The sequence below is a fragment of the Ranitomeya imitator genome, chromosome 2, assembly GCF_032444005.1.
Source record: "Ranitomeya imitator isolate aRanImi1 chromosome 2, aRanImi1.pri, whole genome shotgun sequence".
Classification (NCBI taxonomy): Eukaryota; Metazoa; Chordata; class Amphibia; order Anura; family Dendrobatidae; genus Ranitomeya; species Ranitomeya imitator.
In genome coordinates this window covers 108,805,502-108,828,576 of record NC_091283.1, presented here as the reverse complement: position 1 = coordinate 108,828,576, position 23,075 = coordinate 108,805,502, and the positions used below count along the sequence as shown (strand labels likewise).

The window sequence follows — 23,075 nt, the reverse complement described above, 5'->3', positions numbered from 1 at the left end:
AAAAAAAAAAAAAAAAATTGAAAAAAAATGATTTTTCATTCCTTCTCTCCAGCGAACGCTGCTGGAGAGAAGAAATGAATGAGGCTTCAGCATAAGCTGGGGGGACAGCGCTTACAGTAGCGCTGTCTCCTGTACAGCACACGGACAGCATCCGTGTGCGGTACGGGTTTTACACGGACCCATTAACTTTAATGGGTCCGTGTGATCCGTGCGCTCCCACAAACAAGGACATGTCTCCGTGTTTTTCAAACGGACACACGGTCCGTGAAAACACGCTGACATGTGCAGAGACACATTGATTTTAATGTGTCTACGTGAGTCAGTGTCTCCGCTGTTGTGAATTCTGTGGTCAAGCTCCCTCCTGTGGTCATGAGTGGTACTTCGGCTGGTTCTGTCTATGAGCTTCCTCTGGTGGATGTGAGTGGGGCTGCGGCTTCTGAGTTTCCTTCCTCAGGTGTCGAGGTTAAGTCGTTAGGTGCTGCTCTATTTAACTCCACCTAGTTCTTTGTTCCTGGCCTCCAGTCAATGTTCCAGTATTGGTCTGGCTCTCTCCTGGATCGTTCTTGTGGCCTGTCTGCCCTGCATAAGCTAAGTTCTGCTTGTGTTACTTTTGTTTGCTATATTTTCTGTCCAGCTTGCTATATTGGTTTTTCTTGCTTGCTGGAAGCTCTGAGACGCAGAGGGAGCACCTCCGTACTGTTAGTCGGTGCGGAGGGTCTTTTTGCCCCCTCTGCGTGGTTGTTAGTAGGTTTTTGTGCTGACCGCAAAGCTATCTTTCCTATCCTCGGTCTATTCAGTAAGTCGGGCCTCACTTTGCTAAAATCTATTTCATCTCTGTGTTTGTATTTCATCTTTACTCACAGTCATTATATGTGGGGGGCTGCCTTTTCCTTTGGGGAATTTCTCTGAGGCAAGGTAGGCTTATTTTTCTATCTTCAGGGCTAGCTAGTTTCTCAGGCTGTGCCGAGTTGCATAGGGAGCGTTAGGCGCAATCCACGGCTACCTCTAGTGTGGTATGATAGGATTAGGGATTGCGGTCAGCAGAGTTCCCATGTCTCAGAGCTAGTCCTATGTTAGTAACTATCAGGTCACTTTGTGTGCTCTTAACCACTAGGTCCATTGTGGTTCTGAATCACCTGTTCATAACACTCCGGTACGTGAGGAAACTGTCACCTCACGTACCGAAGCCACTGACGTGTGAAACCGGCCTTAAGGAGTCAGGCCAATGTGGTTGCAATTATTTAGTGCTCATAGCTTGTAGTAAATGCTCTTTGGCACTTTTTTGGTGCAGTATTGCAGTTTTGCTCAAGAAACCCTTTTCATAGACCACCTATTCCTAACGAGTGCCAACTATCCTTTGGTGATCACGGTTATTACTTTAAGTCAACAGAGCCAAGTAATATAATTAGAGAAGTCCTTGATTATGAAAAGTTTTTGCTTCAATATGAACAGGAAGTGTGAAAGCACAAAACCACTGGAAAGTAAAAGAACGGATATGATTTTGTCCACGATCTGTGAAATACCTGCATCACTTACCATTATAAAAGCACGTTGAGAACATTTGTGGGCTGCACTGTGATCCAATAGATGCAGTAACTGCCACACTCCGATGTGTAATGCCCAATCACTTTATGCCACTTACCCCTACAAAGTCATACTGTGCCCCTCGCCAATGAAACCGAAGGATAGTAGCCCAACTAAGTTACGTTTTACAAAAATAGGTAAAGCTAAGACTGAGCACTGGACCCCACTACTTCAACCCAACGATCGCCAGACTCTTGAGGCAGCATTTTCTTTGCTGTGGAGGAGAGCACCGTGTATTTGTCATAGCTGGTCGTTTCACAATCAGCTTACTAGTCAAAGGGCAGTGGGATAAAAAGGAGGTAATGGGTCATAGCTCACCGGATCAACACACCACAAACTCAAGTAACCTTTCAGATTGGCCATAATTGACATGCAGTCAATAGCATTAATATGCTAACTGCTATGAAATTTGTAAAACTAATAGACAAATTGATACCAAAAAAAAAAAAAAAAAACACACCGTCTGCCTGATATCCTAGAGGCAAGGCTGGCATTACGGCTCTGCGAAGATAGTTATTGCAATATCAATACTACAGTGCATTACAGGGTGATTACAGAGTTTCATCCGATTAATAACAGCTACTTCGCAGAATTGATCCAAGTCAGACAATGGCAGGACAGTCACTTATGCCGCCGGCCTGAGCTACAGCTGCCGAGTGCACCCCTCACAAAGCTGCATTTGTCAGCAGCAATACGCATGTGAAATGCAACCTGCAGGACCCAGGTATTGTTTGCAGCTCTTGCTTTTTGGGCTTTATTTTGGTCTTCCACACTAATTATACAATTAATTTTACTTTCCATAATGCACTTTATATAGGCTTGGTATATTGTATTGTTTGGGATGGGGGGGGCACACTTGTACCATTTAAAATCATAGTGCCTATGAAGTATAGGTGGCATGAGGGGCACTCAATTTGTACATCTGTTGCCACCTTTGCCTTTTTTTTGTTAAACATTATAAGTGTGTAGACTCACTGTCCCCTTCATCATATGGCACCTCCCTGTACCTGCCATCTCCCTCTCAAAGTTCTGGTACAGTGTGTCGGTATTGGGTTTGGCATTTGGTTCTGATACCAGTTTTATGTGCCAAGTTTTATTCTGGCCAGGTATCTACACTAATGAGCAGCAGCCATGTTGATATTTCGTGGCCACAAGAACAGAGCACTGCAGACTGCTCACCTGGCATCCCCGGCCCTTCTGATTAGTAGGCCTTTCACGTCATGTTGCACCACAATGACGATGTGGGACCCTACTAATAGAAAGCAGTGCGGGGAGGTGGATGTTTGAGGGCGCTGATCCAGCACTCACAAAGTACCGATGTGGCTGCTGTATCAGGGTCCTTTTTGCTCAACTCTATTCTGTATGAGTATTATATGTTTCTTTCTGGGTTAGGCCTCCGGACAGATGTTGCTGGCGTGGGTGGCAGAACAGTTGCTCGAGGCAGTCAGGGTGGAGATGGCTGTCAGCGTCTGCTGAGGGGAGGACTTGGGTGACGACCGGTTGAGCCGCTTTTCTTGTGCCAATTGAGGAAACAGGTTCTGCAAGTTTCCAGCTAGAAGGAGTTTGAGCACAGTGTAGCACCAGTCTATGAAAACCTATATAGGGGCACAGGGCACCTTGTCTGGAGTCTGAATAGACTGGTGTTGCTATATACAGCCTGAAGATTGCATTATTACTACTATCTACTGTTGGGAAAACATAGTGTGTGATAATCCCTTTAAGTGCACAGATTCAGAAAGCAAGCCTATTTCTAATAGGAGCACAGGGCACACAGACATTAGTTGTGATGGCGGTGACACTGGCTGTAGAGCAGTGTTCAGATGTTTTACAAAAATCTTGGACTTTTTCTCTTTTATACAAGTGAGATCTCTCGGGCATAATCAGTCATCCGCTTCCATGCTCAATGACCTGCAGTAACCTTTGTGGAGCTGGCAGACAGGATGCATGTGATCCTCCCCGCAGCACTAGCATACATACTATGTCAGCACAGCACAGTGCCAGGGAGTCTCCCATCATCCAGCAGGAGGCGCCAGATATCCCATGGGGAAAGGAAACTCCTAAAAGGAGGAGGAAGAACAAAGAGGGAAGCCATGTGTGCCCCTTGTCTAAATGTATACTTTATATCACAATCTAAATAAAGGTTATGGCAGATTATAAAAGGTACATTGATATAAGACCAATAGAACATACAAACTATTACCGTACATTAATAGTGGTGGCTTATTTTTTTTACTCTGCACAGGCCATCACATTTTCTTTTTAATCACATAGAAAATCACAAGGCAAAAAAAAAAAAATAAGTGATCAATAGGCGTCCACTAATCTTACTGTGTAATGCCAGAACCATTTTTTTTTCTTTTCTTTTTTATAGTGCACATGTTGTAGAGTAGTTTTTTAATGGTCACGAGAAGCAGTAACTCAGGATAGCTGCAGAAATATCCAAATAGGGAGGAAAAAAATATGGAAAAAAAACCCACACAGCAAAAGAGGTATTTATTTTTTAAAAAAATCTGGTCCTTAAAGGGATTGTCTGACTTTCATATTAATGACCCATCCAAAAGGACAGTTTATCAATGCGATAAATTCTACACTTAGATTAGCTCAATTATATGGCAAATATCTGTGGTGGATGCAGCCAAGATAAAAGGCCCCTTCACATTAAGCGACGCTGCAGCGATACCGACAACGATCCGGATCGCTGCAGCGTCGCTGTTTGGTCGCTGGAGAGCTGTCACACAGAACGCTCTCCAGCGACCAATGATCCCGAGGTCCCCGGGTAACCAGGGTAAACATCGGGTTACTAAGCGCAGGGCCGAGTTTAGTAACCCGATGTTTACCCTGGTTACCAGCGTAAAAGTAAAAAAAAACAGTACATACTTACCTAACGCTGTCTGTCCCCGGCGCTCTGCTTCTCTGCACTCCTCCTGTACTGGCTGTGAGCACAGCAGCCGGAAAGCAGAGCGGTGACGTCACCGCTCTGCTTTCCGGCTGACCGACGCTCACAGTCAGTGCAGGAGGAGTGCAGAGCGCAGAGGACAGACAGCCGTAGGTAAGTATGTAGTGTTTTTTTTTTACTTTTACGCTGGTAACCAGGGTAAACATCGGGTTACTAAGCGCGGCCCTGCGCTTAGTTACCCGATGTTTACCCTGGTTACCAGTGAAGACATCGCTGGATCGGTGTCACACACGCCGATCCAGCGACGAAATAAAGTTCTGGACTTTGTTCAGCGACCAACGATCTCCCAGCAGGGGCCTGATCGTTGGTCGCTGTCACACAACGATTTCCTTAACGATATCGTTGCTACGTCACAAAAAGCAACGATATCGTTAACGATATCGTTATGTGTGAAGATACCTTAACTCAGAGGTGGGCATGCTCACTACACAGGCGCCAGAGGGAGAGGTCTGCATGGGAAGCAGGGTGCTGCTGGGAAATGGAGGAGTTTTAGCTTTGTAGGAATCGGACTCCTCATTCAGCCATGTGAAGCTGGATGTACAGAGGGACAGAAAAGATGAAAGATTGCAAAAAAAGGTACAAAAGTAACGTTAAGCCGGGCTTGGTCTGCATATTAATAAGTATGCATTTAGTGCACCTAACGAAAAATAATGCAATTGTTTGAAAAACTTTACGGACTGTCAATGTAAAGTAACACTCAGGGTCCTTATGTAATTTGACAGCCCTAGGGACGCTGGCGGCCCCTCCACCTCCTGATGCATTGTTTGCTGGGTATCTATTTTAGTGTCCAGTTTTGGGCACCGGTGCTCAGGAAGGATATAATGGAACTAGAGAGAGTACAAAGGAGGGCAACAAAATTAATAAAGGGGATGGGAGAACTACAATACCCAGATAGATTAGCGAAATTAGGATTATTTAGTCTAGAAAAAAAAGACGACTGAGGGGCGATCTAATAACCATGTATAAGTATATAAGGGGACAATACAAATATCTCGCTGAGGATCTGTTTATACCAAGCAAGGTGACGGGCACAAGGGGGCATTCTTTGCGTCTGGAGGAGAGAAGGTTTTTCCACCAACATAGAAGAGGATTCTTTACTGTTAGGGCAGTGAGAATCTGGAATTGCTTGCCTGAGGAGGTGGTGATGGCGAACTCAGTTGAGGGGTTCAAGAGAGGCCTGGATGTCTTCCTGGAGCAGAACAATATTGTATCATACAATTATTAGGTTCTGTAGAAGGACGTAGATCTGGGGATTTATTATGATGGAATATAGGCTGAACTGGATGGACAAATGTCTTTTTTCGGCCTTACTAACTATGTTACTATGTTACATGGGCTGCACATTAAGAGAGAATTCCAATGACAGCTGCTTCTTCTCTGGGAAGATGGCCAGAGCTCACACCACGCTCACTATCTGTAATAGGAATGCTTATCAACTGATCAGATGAGAATATATTGCTGCCCTCCTGAATTCACTTCATTACACTTGTTATATTAAGCATCCATCTTTTTATGCTTTATTATATAAAAAGTTCCTTGGTGTGTGGAAAAAAAAAAAAAAAAATCACAAGGAATGTGTAGTACGCCAGCTGCTCTTACCAAACGCTTCTTTGAAATGCAGGAATTATATGCATGTGCACACGTAGAACGGTCCACTGCGGATTTTTCCACAGCGGATTTGCTAAATCTGCAGGGCAAAAACACTGCGTTTTTCCTGCGGATTTACCGCGGGTTTTTGTGCAGATTCCACTGCGGTTTTACACCTGCGGGAAGTATCTTCCCCTGATGAAAACGCTTTGATAGAGTCAATACACATGGGATCTTTGTTTCTTTCTCCCCCCCATGGTCGGCACTTATCGGTCGCTGTATCGCCATCTGACCGCCTAGGTTTATTAGGTGTCCGGACGATTAGTGTTGACAAGTCACTTGTGGCTTCTTTGGGCTGTGTCTCTCTAATATTTTCTTGGACCCAATATCCTGCGCAGCATGTCTGGTAAATATGCATATTCTATTGTCCCTATATTTAGGACATGAGCATTGTATTGGAGGGAACTCTCCAATAACGCTGTATAAATGCTGTATAACTGGCAGCAGACAGGCAGGGGGTTTCAGCGTCCCACTCTATATATTTTTTGTACGGACCAACTAGCTATTACAAAGTGCTATGTACTTCTTTATTTACCTGGGGGGGAAAATGTCTGGCCTATCAGCCATTTTTTCTGGTTTTAAATGTTTTTAACATATGTCCAGCCTTGTTGTGTTTTTGTATTGAAAATAAATAGTGTATTTTTCAAGGTTGATCCCAGTTGCGTGCATATCTTTTCTTGGTTATATAAAATATATATATTTTCATCCAGAAAAAGGTGTTTTTTTCTCACTTTAATACGGCTGAGAAAATATACGCAGATCTGTACTGCCTCATTGGATAACATTGGTCTGAGTACAATACCTTTTCTTATCAGGATGCACTCGTCCCAGTAATATGCTGGTGTGAGCGAGCCCAGAGATGTTCACTACTTGCTAAAGGGAATTTGTCAGTAGGATCAAGCCTCATAAGCCGTCTATATGGGCATGTAGGACATAGTTAGATTAATAAAGTGATACCTTGATATCTACCAGCTGTCTTAAGAAAAATGTCGATTTTTTTTTTCTCAGGAATATGTAAATGAGCAGTTAAGATCTATGGGCCGGAAAGAGATTTCCCCAAGAATCTGCCTCCAGAGATTATTGTAAGTGATAGGGGACGTTACCAGTGTGAGACATGTAATGACTGAGTCTGCTCTCCTGACCTACATGTCTCAGTGGTAACGCCCCTTTGACACACGCGTCTCCTGGCAGAGAACTGTGCAGCCAATCTGCAGCATCGACTGCAGCTTTTTGGTAATCCATCAGATAGCATCCCAGGAAGAAGAGTATAGGTTTGTTTTTGGAAGAGGGTGGGTGATTATTTAAGTTTTACATGAAAACCTCTAGTTCTTAAGAGGAGGTAGGTCAATTCACCTTGGCATCTTTCCATTGCCTTCTGCCAGTGAGGCCAGCACAGTCTGCAGCGCTATACTTGTAATGACAGCACTGGGGAAAAAAGCTGACCATTTTCATTACAACTTAGTCATTTTCAGATTCTAACCGTCATAAGTGATGGCTTTTAAAGGAGCAGAAAAGGCAAAAACCCAAACATCAGATGAAATCCAGCCATCAATCTTTCATTCCCACCACAGGAGATACGCCACCACTAAAAGGCGTCTGTCTGCAGCCTACTGACAGCTGCCTAAAGTATATCAGATGTTTACAAAGCAAATCATGTTCTCAGTGGATTGCGCTTATCAACTGCAAATACTGATGCAATTTGGCAAATATCATCTGTTCAGGAATGTGGACCCAAAGCACTAGACAGACATCAGATTTACATGGCTACTAAGCTAGCCCCTTTCCTATCTTACCAATCTGTCTGGCAAGAGTGCACTATGCTGGGGTCAGTGTGACAAAAAGAAGAAGTAGAGCAAACATTTGTCTGCCCTGAAATGTCCGGTAGTAACCCATGGCGTGATGCCTCAGGACACAGAGTCAACCACTGGAGCAGCTGCACCTGGCAAATACCCTTATAGCAACTCACAGAATGGCCAGATAGAACTGATAGAAGTTTAGGAAACGGTGGTGTGCAGCTGACAAGTGAATACTACAGGGAAGGGGAAAGATCAGAGTAGATCGGTCTACTCTGGAGCATAGAGGTTCCCCAATTAGGACACTGCTGGCAGAACGCTAGGATGTGCTAGTAGACTGACACGATGCAGCTGCTGAGTTTACCCAGGTGAAGCCACTTCTGGAAAACTGCTTGCGACTTTCTGAAGCGGCTTCGGTGGTCGTTTAGTCATAGTTTCTGCAGCGGCTCTGCCGCCACCGGCATTTTTTTTACCTCCATACTTTTAAAGTTTTCAATCCCTGAAGTGGTTATCAGACATGACAAGACATCACGAGCACAGCAGCATCTTTTTGACATTACTGTGCATTATGTTCATGTTATTGGTAGCTTTTTTCAGGTGGATTACAGGTGGAATCCACTAGAATATGACATGTGCATACACTAAATCTGTCAGACAAACATGCCTGCAATGCCTATAAAAAGTCTATGGAGAGAGAAGGGGGAGAAGCTCGATTGAAGAAAAAAAAAAAAAGGCAGCACAAAAACAAACAGTGAGGCTTTTAATGCAAAAAAAGGGGGAACTGAAGAATACAAGTCAAGTAACAGAAATAGTAATTCTCATTTACACCCACAAAGATTATTCTGGAAACTCACATAAAATGACAGTTACACTTTACATCGAAGATGCCAAATTTTGCAATTGTACAACTCCAAGGGCGGAGCACAGTTTAAAAGCATATACTGATCCATTGTATTAATCTACAGCTCCATTTCTGGAGCTGCCACTCTTGTAGACAAAGAGGGTCCTCTTATTTAGCACACCGGTAATCAAGAGTCCAGAGGAGCGCAGGTATTCCCACAGTTTGAGATTTACAAAGGAGTCAGATTGCTAGGGGCCAAGCAGAATGGCATGGCTGGCCTCCCGTTCCCCCCCCCCCCCCATATCCCCCCACCATCTGAGAACCAGATCGTGGACCCGAGTTGGGGTGTAGAAGGGGGCATTTTTGGCTAAAAATCATTTTGGCAATAGGTAAAATTGGTCAGCAAGTTCGTACTGATTGTGGTGTGTGTAACCCCCATGTCTCCTATACTGAACAATATTTTAGGCTAATTTATGACCAAATAAAAGCAGATGTTCGATAGGGCTGTATCAGCTTAGAACATCGGTCAGGAGAAAATCAGTATGTGTTACAATCCCTGCCATCACAATGCGCTCACTCACATTCTGCCTTCTATGGGTTATCCACTACTCTGACGATGCCGAATCACTATATTCCACCATGTACAATACAGCCGTACTTGGCGCCAGGGGTCCCGTGACTTTGCCATGTCACATGGCCCACCTCACACTTCCTTCAGACAAAACAGACACCGGGAAGAAGTGAACTGCTGCCGTGCTCGGACGAGAAGCTGACTGGCTGCAGCGCTCATGTCACCACATCACAGGAGGCCTGGCATTGATGGAGCACAGGCTGCTACTGCAGAATATAGTGATTGAGAAGGCGGCTATCTGAGTACTGGACAACCCCTTTGTCCAGCCTGCTTTGTACAAGAAAGCAGGGTTTCTTTTTTTATCAAAAAATAAATGCATTTAAGAAAAAAAAAAAAAAAGAGAAACAACTCCTCCAAAGAACGTACTGATATCTTTTAAAGCTTTTTTGTAATCAGAAAATACTGCCCTACTTGAAAAGTCAGGATATTGTTTTAACAATCCATTGTGACTATTGACCAAACAGCATAAAACGCATTGTGCTTCTTACACAGACATCACTAACAAAGAATTCTCATATTGGAGGGAAATTATTGGGTTTTAGGTGTTGAAAATGTTCGATGTTAAAAGCAGACACTGATCAAATAGTAGCAAAATGAGTGAGAGTAAAGATCTTCATGCTATGGGCACTTTGCATCCTTCATTCCACCCAAAATCCATAGCAAACGTTTCCCATAAAATGATGAGAATGCACAGCACTTAACACAACATTGTGCACCAGTTCTGTCACTTATTAACCACTTCAGGATTCAGAAACCATGAAGCGATTAAAACATTCATTCTTCAGGCGGATTCCCGAAGCGCCTGCTCTCTGTACTTCACAGCAAAAACGACGGTGGAGACCCTTCGGGAAAAAGGCTGCCGATGATTTCCAGATTTGGTTTCGCCTAAAAAAAATAAATCAGGTTTTGGATGCAGAAAAAAAAAAAAAAAAAAAAAAAACACACCGCAACATGTGAACATGGCATAAATCAATAGTACAAGGTAAGGCCAAGTTTGGCATTATGCAAACTTGTAGTTAATACGCCCGCTTTCCTTTTTGAATGTAACAAGTAACAGATGTGTTTTATGATGTCTTCGTGTCACAGTGGTTATACAATCCTAAGCATGGCGAGCTGGAAAAGCTTCAGAGTGTTGTACACCACAGGCACACGAGCACCAGGAGGCGTTCCTCCACAGACAACCACCACTACTAACCACTTACCATACCTCCTGGCTGTATAAAGTAGGGATGAATTACCGGTACATTAATGTGTATTGCTCAATTTTATAAGCCATTTCATTGTGCCAACCACTAGGAGGAAGGCTCCTTTGTACAAAACACGCAGTTACAGGAAGTATTCGCAAGGGTCTAATGGAAAAGTAGAATGAAAAATAAGTTTTAATGGAAAATTACGCAATTGCAAGATCTGATTAGCATTCCCAGGAACGGCGACGGCCGGGAGTCAAAATACTGTAAAGGTTATGAATGTCCAGCTGGAAATATATTCTGCAAACATTCTCCGGGTGCTAAAGGGAAACCGGAATAAAAAATTATCCATTATAGAGCCTTCTAGGAGGAGTAACCGTATAGCCTCATGGGTTATGCGGGGATTTTTTAAGGCTATGTGCACACGTTACGGATTAGCCTTTGGAATTTTGTGTGCGGATTCTACATCTCTTTGCAGAAAACGCAGGTGTGGATTGATGCTTTTATGCGGATTTACTGCGGATTTCATGCGTTTTTACCCCTGCGGATTTCTATAATGGAATGGGTACAAAAACGCTGCAGATCCGCACAAATAAATGACATGCTCCTTCTTTGATCCGCACTGTTTTCCGTGCAGAATTTTCCGCACCATCAGCACAGCATTTTTTTTTTTCCCATTGATTTACATTGTACTGTAAATAACTTGTGGATCTGCAGCATTTCTGAGCTGGAAAAAAACACTGCAGATCCGTAGTAAATCCGCAACATGTACACATAGCCTAAAGGTAACTTCACATTGAGCAACTTTAGAACGATAACGATAGCGATCCGTGACGTTGCAGCGTCCTGGATAGCGATATCGTTGTGTTTGACACACAGCAGCGATCAGGATCTTGCTGTGACATCGCTGGTCGGAGCTAGAAGGCCAGAACTTTATTTCGTTGCTGGATCTCCCGCAGACATCGCTGAATCGGCGTGTGTGACGCCGATCCAGCGATGTGTTCACTGGTAACCAAAGTAAACATCGGGTTACTAAGCGCAGGGCCGCGCTTAGTAACCCGATGTTTACCCTAGTTACCATTGTAAATGTTAAAAAAAAAAAAAAAAAAAAAAAAACACTACATACTTACATTCCGGTGTCTGTCGTGTCCCCCGGCGTCAGCTTCCCTGCACTGTGTCAGCGCCGTCCGTAAAGCAGATTACAGCAGTGACGTCACTCTAACGTTTATAGCTGATTGCCAAGATTACCAGCCATTTCAGACGTAGCCAGTTGCCTAGATAAAGAGCGAGCTTGTTAGCGCTGCTCTGAAGCTGGCTGGATTTTCACATATCTAACGTGGTCCTTTCTCTAGAAGTAATAAACTACTTACGCCACACACTCAACTGTTTCCATTAGTCCCATAGAAGTGACATAAGCAGCCACGTCTCCATTCATCTTCAGCCTGGTGGGTTGGGGAACGCTCATACTCCACAGAGGTGGGACTCCTATCTGGCAGACAGACCTTTATGGCATATGCTGTGGCTATATACCTGCACTTACAGGTTTCATTAACATGACCATCTACCATCACTGGAGAAAAAGAAAAACTCATTGGGACTGCATAGCCCCATTATACATGGTTGTCAAAGGGAAATCATTTCCTTGAGCTGCTTGATCAAATATCCTAGTTGATAAATGTTTGCTAGGAAACAGCTATAAAGTCAATTTCTCCATATGTATTGAAGGTGGACAAACCATATACTTTTATAGCAAGCATACAGGACTGGGGTCATGAATAACATGATTTCAGGTTGTATGTAGATAGCAGATTTGCAATACGTGACATATGGCCAAAAAAATAAATCAATTTGTAAAGTGAAGTATTCCTGCACCCTACAGGCCAAAGACAAAATTTCTTGCACCACTTTATGCACAAAGCCATGTAAAAATGGGATTTGTGGAATGCTTTAAATGGCAATAGCAGCATATATTAATATTGTAAACACTTTATTGTGCGCTTGCCTGGAGATAAATGCCTGAATGTATAGAAATAGTAAGAGCTGAAGACACTCAGCCCAGCCGGTCTTGCAGGGGCCACGGGCCAGCCCACCACACATGCTAACATCATATGTGATCTGCATCCGTCACATCCTTCTGCTGCAGGACTGGACCGTGCTGGGAGGACGGACGGACATGCAGAATAGTGCAGCCCCCCACAGCAGCTGAAATGTGACTTCCAGGCATGTCATGTGACACATTCAGGATTTACTATACCCACCAGTTGCCCTCTACCAACTGTGCAAAATCCTTGTTACCCAGTATAACCAAAGTTTATATTGTAAATGCCAAGCTGTGACTTTACATCACTGTGTAATAGACACGAGGACACATACATAGGAATGTCACTTTATTGCAGTTTTAGGCAACACTCACTGATCAGCACACAGGTTAGGCGACATTGGTTTAGAAGAAATCGTGGTTACACTCATACAAGCCATTTGCTACAGTTTTCCACTTTCCCGTTTAAAAAAAAAAGGAAGAGCCAGCGAGCAACGGCAGCCTATTCTTTAGTAGGCATGCACCATGCTAGGAAACATGGCGTCCCCCACAAAAATTACACATTTGGCAGGCAAAAAAAGGTTTCCTCAGCACCATTTACTAAAGTCGTAAAATATGAAGAACACACCAATGCTATAGGGACAGGACTGCAGTGACACTTAGGGCCCAACATAACATTGCTCAAGTCTAATGGGGGTAAGTGCATTAATTGCCAAAAAAAAAAAAAAAAAAACACTTTTCCCTTTAAGATATGCTACAAGATAATAATAATTTTTATTTATATAGCGCCAACATATTCCGCAGCGCTTTACAAATTATAGAGGGGACTTGTACAGACAATAGACATTACAGCATAACGGAAATACAGTTCAAAACAGATACCAGGAGGAATGAGGGCCCTGCTCGCAAGCTTACAAACTATGGGGAAAAGGGGAGACACGAGAGGTGGATGGTAACAATTGCTTCAGTTAGTCGGACCGGCCATAGTGTAAGGCTCGGGTGTTCATGTAAAGCTGCATGAACCAGTTAACTGCCTAAGTATGTAGCGGTATAGATACAGAGGGCTATTAACTGCATAAAGTGTATGAGAACATAATGCGAGGAACCTGTTTTTTTTTTTGTTTTTTTTTTATATAAATAGGCCACACAAGGATCGTTAGGTTAATGCATTGAGGCGGTAGGCAAGTCTGAACAAGTGAGTTTTTAGGGTACGCTTAAAACAAGAGACTGGATCTGCACATCTTTCATGCTTGTAAAGTGCTAACCCCTTTAATGACCGAGGGAGTCATCTCACATCAGGATTCCAAGATGGATGCAAGCATGGTCACCTTTCCACTGAAACCACAACGGTCTAGACGAAGGGAAAATGTAAAATGTAGACTACACAATAGCCAATTCATCAGCCATGACCAGTGATGTTGCGTATTCACATAAGCACAGCCTGCAAAGCTCACATCCTGCCCGGGGTTAAGGTACCGTCACATTAAGCGACGCTGCAGCGATCTAGACAACGATCCCGATCGCTGCAGCGTCGCTGTGTGGTCGCTGGAGAGTTGTCACACAGACAGCTCTCCAGCGACCAACTATGCGAAGTCCCCTGGTAACCAGGGTCAACATCGGGTTACTAAGCGCAGGCCCGCACTTAGTAACCCGATATTTACCCTGGTTACCAGCGTAAATGTAAAAAAAAAAAAAAAAAAACACTACATACTTACATTCCGGTGTCTGTCCTCTCCAGCGCTCTGCTTCTCTGCACTAAGCGCCGGCCGGAAAGCACAGCGGTGACGTCACCGCTGTGCTTTCCGGCCGGCGCTTACACAGTGCAGAGAAGCAGAGCGCTGGAGAGGACAGACACCGGAATGTAAGAATGTAGTGTTTTTTTTTTTTTTTTACATTTACGCTGGTAACCAGGGTAAATATCGGGTTACTAAGTGCGGCCCTGCGCTTAGTAACCCGATGTTTACCCTGGTTACCAGTGAAGACATCGCTGAATCGGCGTCACACACCGATTCAGTGATGTCTGCAGGGAGTCCAGCGATGAAATAAAGTTCTGGACTTTCTGCGCCGACCAACGATGGCACAGCAGGATCCAGATCGCTGCTGCGTGTCACACTGAACGATATCGCTAGCGATATCGTTTAGTGTGAAGGTACCTTGAGAGATCCTCCATGTCAGACCACAAATTCATGAGATCAGATCAGTAACGGAAGATTCCAGATAATACACATTTCAGCCGCACCAGTAAGACCTTCCAGGAAAACCATTGCCAGAACGATGATCAGTTCTCACTGCTCTTGCATATCAGAATCTCATCATTAGCTCCTTCCAGAGGATGTATCCTACAGGCACCCATCCGGGAGTAAGGTACCTGATAAAAGCGCCATCTGGGATATCAATGGCAACCTGCACTGCATGAAATAGTGATGATGGTGTAGGGGCTCCTCTTACAGCTCATTCAGAATGAGCCACTTGCCTTCCGACTGTCCCACTGCTGCTACGTGCGGCATACTGGTCATCATTTGGCACCATCGCACATTCAGAATAGAAGCATCTGTACTTACTATATCATGATATTTAATAGTTGTATCAAATGTAGTTCTTTACAGTCCTCACCACCCGTGTGTAGGCGTATAATCCTCCACTGAAGAGTTCTTTGTGTCTCTGATATATTTCCCCCATGTCTGCTCTCTTAGCATCAACCAATCACAGCACAGCTTTCACTTCACCGGTGTGATGTATAACATGAAATCTAAACTATGATTGGTTGCTGCGGGCAAGAAAGACTAATCTGGAAACGCTGAGCAAAATGATGGTGCTGTATATATGCAAAAATGAATAAATAAAGAAAAAAAAAAAATAGTTCTTACCGATAACGGTATTTCTCTGAGCCCATGACGGCACCACGGAGAGAGGGGATCCGCCCACCAAGGACAGGAAACCTACGGATAAAAAGGCGGTACCACTCTCCTGCATCAGTTTTACATAGAGAACGATGGGAGACTACTAAACATTTGTTAAATTTTAACTGTTTATCATAACTAGATACCGCGTGACTATTAACACTATGAGTAGACTATGGCACTATTTTGATGTGCGCACCCACAAGTGAAGGGAGGGAATGTACGGGTGCCATCATGGGCTCAGAGAAATACCGTTATCGGTAAGAACTATATTTTTCTCTGATCGCCCATGACGGCACCACGGAGAGAATTGCATAGATAGTACATTCAGGGGGGACCACCGCCTCCAGAACCCTTTTACCAAAAGTAAGGTCTGAAGAGGAGATTAGGTCCAATCTATAGTGCCTATAGAATGTGGATGGTGAGGACCAGGTAGCAGCTCTACATATCTGGTCTATGGAAGCTCCGGCCTTCTCCGCCCAGGAAGTCGCTACTGCTCTTGTTGAGTGAGCCTTAACCTCCCCGGGAACGGACATCCCACTTGCTGAGTATGAGAGACTGATGGCGTCTGTGATCCATCTTGCTATGGTGGCTTTAGATGCTTTTTTCCCCTTCCGGGGACCCTGGAAACACACAAACAGAGAGGAATCCTCCCTACTCTCTCTAGTGACTTCTAGGTAATGTAAGAGACATCTTCTTACATCTAGTGTATGTAATGTTTGTTCCTCCTTATTTTTAGGATTGGGACAGAAGGAGGGGAGAGATATCTCTTGAGACCTGTGAAATTTTGAAGCCACTTTCGGGAGATATGCTGGGTCTGTTTTTAAAATGACCCTATCCTCTAGGAATTGTGTGTAAGGAGGGTTAGCTGAGAGAGCCTGTAAATCGCTAACCCTGCGGGCCGAAGTGAGGGCGACTAATAGAGCTGTTTTGAGGGATAGATTTTTTATTGTAGATTCGTGTAATGGCTCAAATGGAGAATTAGTCAGGGCTTTAAGGACCAAGTTTAAGTCCCATTGAGGAACAACTTTTACTGGAAGAGGCCTTGATCTTCCTGCCGCCCTGATGAATCTAGCGACCCACCTATTTGAGGCTAAATCAAAATTGAATAGGGCTCCCAAAGCTGCCACGTGAACTTTTAGGGTGTTAGTGGCTAAACCCATCTCCAACCCGTTTTGTAGGAACTCTAATATGGAATTAAGGGGAATTTCTTTCCCTATTTTTGCACCTGATGATGACAGAAACTTTTTCCATATCTTGCCATACTGTCTTGTTGTAACAGGCTTCCTACTTTGTAACAGAGTTGAGATCAAGCCCGGAGAGAACCCCCTGCTTTCTAGTAATTTCCTTTCAAGAGCCAAGCTGTCAAGTGCAAGTTCTTGACCTGCGGATGACAGACTGGGCCCTGTGACAACAGATCTTGGAGGTCTGGTAATGCCCAAGGGTCGGATATTGATAACTTCCTCATCCATGAGAACCAAGGCCTCTTCGGCCAGAACGGGGCAATTAAGATGACCAGCGCCCCGTCCTCCCGAATCTTCCTCAGCACTGCTGGAATCAGAATAAGAGGAGGAAAGGCATAGACCAGATGGTGACCCCAAGATATCAGGAAGGCGTCCACAGCTACTGGGTTCCCCAGGGGAGATAGGGAGCAAAAGGAGGTTACTTTTTTGTTTAGATGACTCGCAAAGAGATCTATTTTGGGAACGCCCCATCTTTCTGTGATCTGGGTGAATATCGCCTGATTTAGTTCCCATTCCCTCTGTTTTAGACTGGACCGGCTGAGGAAGTCTGCTTTGTAGTTGTCCACTCCCCTTATGTGTAAGCTTGTTAGGGATAAGAGGTTGCTCTCGGCTATTTGCAGGATTGAATTGGTCACCTCCATTAGATTTTTGGAACGGGTGCCCCCCTGGTGATTTAGGTAAGATACTACCACCCGATTGTCCGACATTACTCTTACATGGTGAGAGTGAAGGACCCCCAAGAATTCCTGAAGGGCAAATTTTACTGCAAGGAGCTCCTTCATGTTGGAGGATTTGTTGACTGTGGATGGAGACCAAGTGCCCTGGGTTACTAGGTCGCCCAGATGAGCCCCCCCACCCTGAAGGGCTTGCATCCGTAGTCAGGACTTTCGAGATCTGAATTACCCACGGGACTCCCTGGGAAAGATTTTTCTGCGATCTCCACCATGTCAGAGAGTGATTTGTGCGAGGAGATAGAGATAACTGCCCTCCTAAATTCTCTCCTAGATGGATTTGCTCCGACAATATCTGCCATTGAAGATCTCTTGAATGTAATTGGGCCCACTGGACTGCAGGGATGCAAGAGGTCATAGAGCCTAAGAGGGACATGGCCTGACGGAGTGTTATGGAGGGGAGAGATTGGGTTCTCGATACTAAACTTTTTAGTTTTTGTATCTTGTACTCCGGGAGACGACATTCCATCTTTTTGGAGTCTAGAGTGAGACCCAGGTACTCCTGGACCTGAGAAGGTATTAGTCTGGACTTTCCCATGTTTATTAGCCAGCCCAATTCCTTCAGAGAATGCATCACTATTGCCAGTTGATCCTCGCAATGTTGCGGGGAGGAGCCCATCACCAAGAAATCGTCCAGATATGGAACGATTAGGGTATTTTCTTCTCTGAGGTGAGCCATTACCTCCGCTATCAGCTTTGTGAAAACTCTCGGAGCTATGGCAAGACCAAATGGTAGAGCTGAAAACTGGAAGTGTTTTAGGACTCCCCTGATGTGAACTGCCATCCTGAGGAATCTCTGGTGATCCTTGTGTATTGGGACGTGATAATATGCGTCCTTTAAGTCCAGGACCACCATGAAGCATTGGGGAAACAACATCTTGATAGATGACTTTATCGTTTCCATCTTGAATGCTTGAACCTCCAGGAAATCGTTTAATTTCTTTCCGAAGATCTTATGGATGTCATCATAAAAGAGGGACGGGGGCATCTTTTGAATGTCAGCCTCAGGCCTGATTCTATAATGTTCAGAATCCATTGACTGGAGGTAATCTTTTTCCAGGCTGGAAGAAAGAGAGATAATCTCCCTCCCACCTGGGGCGAACCTTCATTGAGAAGGTTTCTTGTTATCGCTGGGGTTTTTGTTAAAGATGAACCCCTTGTTTTTGTTCCTCTTATCCTCCCACTTTCCCTGGCCTCTCCCAGGGTTCTTGCGGAAAAACCTCTTGTTCCGAAAGGGCTTCCGGTAAGAGGGGAGACCAAGGGAGGGAAAGGCCAAGTGACCTATCGGCGACGCCTGCGCAGTAGCGCTCAGCCGACGGCGAGGAGCGCCGAACGCCGACGCCTGCGCAGATCCAAGCCCAGCGTCTCGCGAGACCAGCGCAACTCCGGGCATGCGCCCTACTCACAAGATGGCCGCCCGGAGTGCAGATATGGCGCTGCTGACCGGAACCCCCGGTCCTATGCAGACCCTACTGCGTGGCTCTGCATACCCGATGGCGTGCAGTGTGCAGGCTGACGCGTGCTAGGGGAGGGCCACGCCGCACCTCCCGCAACCACAGAGGGACCCCCCTGGATGTTGCCGCTTCTGCATCTTACCTGGGGAGGTGACCGCGAACTCCTTGTCACCTCCCCCGCACACCCTGTCGGCCCACTGGCTCCCAGCGGTGGCGCTTCGGGTCACCACCCTAGCCGAGGCAGAGGGACCCCAGCTGCCTGAATCGGACTGGTTGGCCCCGGAATTCCAACGATGACTGGTAAGTCCGTAGGTCTCCCATCAAGGACAGGAAACCAACTGATGCAGGAGAGTGGTACCGCCTTTTTATCCGTAGGTTTCCTGTCCTTGGTGGGCGGATCCCCTCTCTCCGTGGTGCCGTCATGGGCGATCAGAGAAAAATTATATATATATATATATATATATATAAATGCCTGGTTGTATTTATATTGCTTTTATGGGTAGTATTTGTCAAGATAAATATGGACAAAAAAATTCACAATTTTAAAGGTAATCTGTCAGTAGGTTTTTGCTATGTAAATCTGATTAAAGCATGATGTAGGGGCAGAGTCCCCAATTCCAGTGATGTGTCACTTACTGCACTGTGCCATTTTTATAGAATCGTCGATTTCCCTGCTGTAGATGTAGCAGTACTCAGAATGCGGAGCTATGTATAACTCCACCCACAACACCGATTGAAAGCTTCCCATGTACACTGTTTTTAGTATTCTATGCCAGTAAGCGATAATTAATATTGTGCTAATAAACGATTAAGCTACTGCTGGCTATGTGCACGGCGACTTTCCTTCCTTGTCCATGGGAATGCACCAACAAGACTCGGTCAGGAGTTAGGGAACGTCGGACAGTATTCCTATTGTTGCCCTATTGATCTGCTGTTCACAGACGCTTGTAGTCTACAAGGACTACAGTCCGCCATTAGACAGAAGCCTGATGACTCCGGAATAAACCAACCAGCTCTGTGCTTCAGTATGAGAACTCACGGCTGAATACACAGACACCATTACCTAAAATTAAGGCGATTGTTTTTGTTAGTTAAAAGCATTTTCCTAATTAAAACATTGAATTGTGAGTCATAAAATTATGTAGAAGCCCAACTGTTCATTACAGGGGAAAGTTCTGTGTGGAAATACACAGCACAAAGAGGCCCCTTACATAGCTCGTTGATTACATGGTCACAAGTAATTCAGAACAGCCTCATAAGGGGGGGGGGAGGAGAGGGACAGCCTCAGAGGGATAAGCGGGGGGGGGGGGGGGAGGAGAGGGACAGCCTCATAAAGGAGGGGGGAAGGAGAGGGACAGCCTCATAAAGGAGGGGGGGATGGAGGGGGACAGCCTCATAAAGGAGGGGGGGATGGAGGGGGACAGCCTCATAAAGGGGGGGGGGAGGAGAGGGACAGCCTCAAAGGGGGGGGGGGGGGGAAGGAGGGAGAGGGACAGCCTCATAGGGGGGGGGGGGAAGGAGAGGGACAGCCTCATAAAGGAGGGGGGGAATGAGAGGGACAGCCTCATAAAGGGGGGGAAGGAGAGGGACAGCCTCATAAAGGGGGGGGAAGGAGAGGGACAGCCTCATAAAGGGGGGGGAAGGAGAGGGACAGCCTCATAAAGGGGGGGGAAGGAGAGGGACAGCCTCAAAGGGGGGGGAGGAGAGGGACAGCCTCATAAAGGGGGGGGGAAGGAGAGGGACAGCCTCATAAAGGGGGGGGAAGGAGGGAAAGGGACAGCCTCATGAAGGGGGGGGAAGGAGGGAAAGGGACAGCCTCATAAAGGGGGGGGGAGGAGAGGGACAGCCTCATAGAGGGGGGGGGGGAGAAGGAGAGGGACAGCCTCATAGGGGGGGGGGGAAGGAGAGGGACAGCCTCATAGGGGGGGGGGGGAGGAGATGGACAGCCTCAGAGGGGGGGGGGGAGAGGGACAGCCTCATAGGGGGGGGGAGGAGATGGACAGCCTCAGAGGGGGGGGGGGAGAGGGACAGCCTCATAGAGTGGGGGGGGAGGAGAGGGACAGCCTCATAGAGGGGGGGGGGGGAGGAGAGGGACAGCCTCATAGAGGGGAGGGGGGAAGGAGATGGACAGCCTCAGAGGGGGGGGGGGAGGAGAGGGACAGCCTCAGAGTGGGGGGAAGGAGAGGGACAGCCTCATAGAGGGGGGGAAGGAGGAGAGGGACAGCCTCAGAGGGGGGGAGGAGGAGAGGGACAGCCTCATAGAGGGGGGGAGGAGGAGAGGGACAGCCTCATAGAGGGGGGAAGGAGGAGAAAGACAGCCTCATAGAGGGGGGGGGGGAGGAGAGGGACAGCCTCATGGGGGGGGGGAGGAGAGGGACAGCCTCATAAAGGGGGAGGACAGGAAGAGGGACACAGTCTCGTGCATGGGGGAGGTAGGGACAGCCCCATGTGGAGTCTGCATGGTTCCATCACTGTCACACTGCCTCTGACCATAACTGCCCACCTGCACTTTCCTGTTAGTGAGCCCGCAGCCCACCCCCTCCATTACCCCGCCTGGTTCCTGACACCATGCAGCGCTATGTATCAGTGTGGAGCCCGCAGGATCCTGGCGGCAGCCCGGAGAGCCCACATGCCGGGTACGTCTGGATGGAGCAGGCACATCACTCACCGTTGCAGAGCTGCCGGTGATGGAGCGGATAACGGCCCTGGGAGCAGCACACACTTGTTCTTCCAGGCGGCCACTCAGTATCCCTCCAGCCTCAGTATCTCTGCAGCCGCCGCCTCCTCAGGTAAATGACCGACAATAACCTCACTCTCCGGAAACCCGCCGGTCACGTCATCTGATTCGATAGGGGGCAGCCAATCAGCGCCTCCCACCGATCACCCGCCCTTTTCCTTTTCCATCTTTCATCAGCTGAGGGGGAACCCGGTCGGCGCAGTCGCAGTGTCACCTGACGTGTTGCGCACACAGTGAGGGGGTATGAGGGGCTGGGCACGTGTGTACAGCTCCATCACTCCCTAAAATAAAAGCCATTTCCTGTTCTGGTTAATTATTCTGAATATAGAACGGCTGCATCATAATAAAACCAACTGGTCACACTGCTGGTAATGGGATGGAAAATGAATGAGTCCTGAGGCTGTGGATGATTCACACAACTCAGTGAGAGGGAAAGAGAATGGTACCACATGGAAACAGGCTGCCCCCACTGAGCTGTAACAGCAGCACATAGATGTGACTGGGTCTGGTCACCCAGTGTGTGGTTGAATTCCATGTAATAAGGTCCCTATGTATCCGGGATATGGATGGCACAGAGGCAGCCGCCCTACAGTCTAGGGCAGATACATTCTACAATCTAGAGCAGAGCCCCCAACAAACTGGAGCTGAGACCCCCCCAACTCAGCCCCCTTTATAAAATATAGCACAGAGCCCCATCTATTAGCTAGACAAGACATCCTCCTGCCCATCCCCCTTTATAAGCAGAGTAAACAGTCCCCACCTCAGCCACCTTTTTAAGCTGTGTCAGAGGTCCCTCTCCCCACTCAGTCCCCTTTATAAAATGTAGTAGAAAGCCCCATGATCACCCCCTCTATAAGCTACAACAGAGAGTCCCCCACTCAGCTCCCTCTATAAACTACAGCAGAGAGCCCACCACTCTGTTCCCTCTATAAGCTACAGCAGATAGCCCCCCCGCTCAGCTCCGTCTATAAGCTACAGCAGAGAGCCCCCATTCAGCTCCCTCTATAAAATATAGTAGAAAGCACCATGATCACCCCCTCTATAAGCTACAGCAGAGAGTCCAGCACTCAGCTCCCTCTATAAGCTACAGCAGAGAGCACACCACTATGCTCCCTCTATAAGCAACAGTAGAGAGCCCCCCTGCTCAGCTCCCTCTATAATCTACAGCAGAGAGCCCTTCTGCTCAGTCCCCTCTATAAGCTACCCCAGGGAGCACCCCACTCAGCTCTCTTGATAAGCTACAGCATAGAGACCCCCACTCAGCCCCCTCTATAACCTACAGCATAGAGCCCCCACTCAGCCCCCTCTATAAGCAACAGCAGAGGGCCACCA

General features: G+C 46.5%; 1 protein-coding gene across 3 annotated transcripts in view; it reads right to left on the bottom strand.

Moving 5' to 3' along the window:
* Nucleotides 1-21,844, bottom strand: part of ACSL4 (acyl-CoA synthetase long chain family member 4) — a 79,658-nt gene extending 57,814 nt beyond the window's left edge. The window contains exon 1 of one of the 3 annotated variants that reach the window (XM_069747134.1): nucleotides 21,675-21,844. The gene's annotated coding sequence lies outside the window, so the exon portion shown is untranslated. The remainder of the gene's footprint in view (nucleotides 1-21,674) is intronic. The other 2 variants (XM_069747136.1, XM_069747139.1) reach the window with 2 other exon arrangements.
* Nucleotides 21,845-23,075: the final 1,231 nt, after the last annotated feature.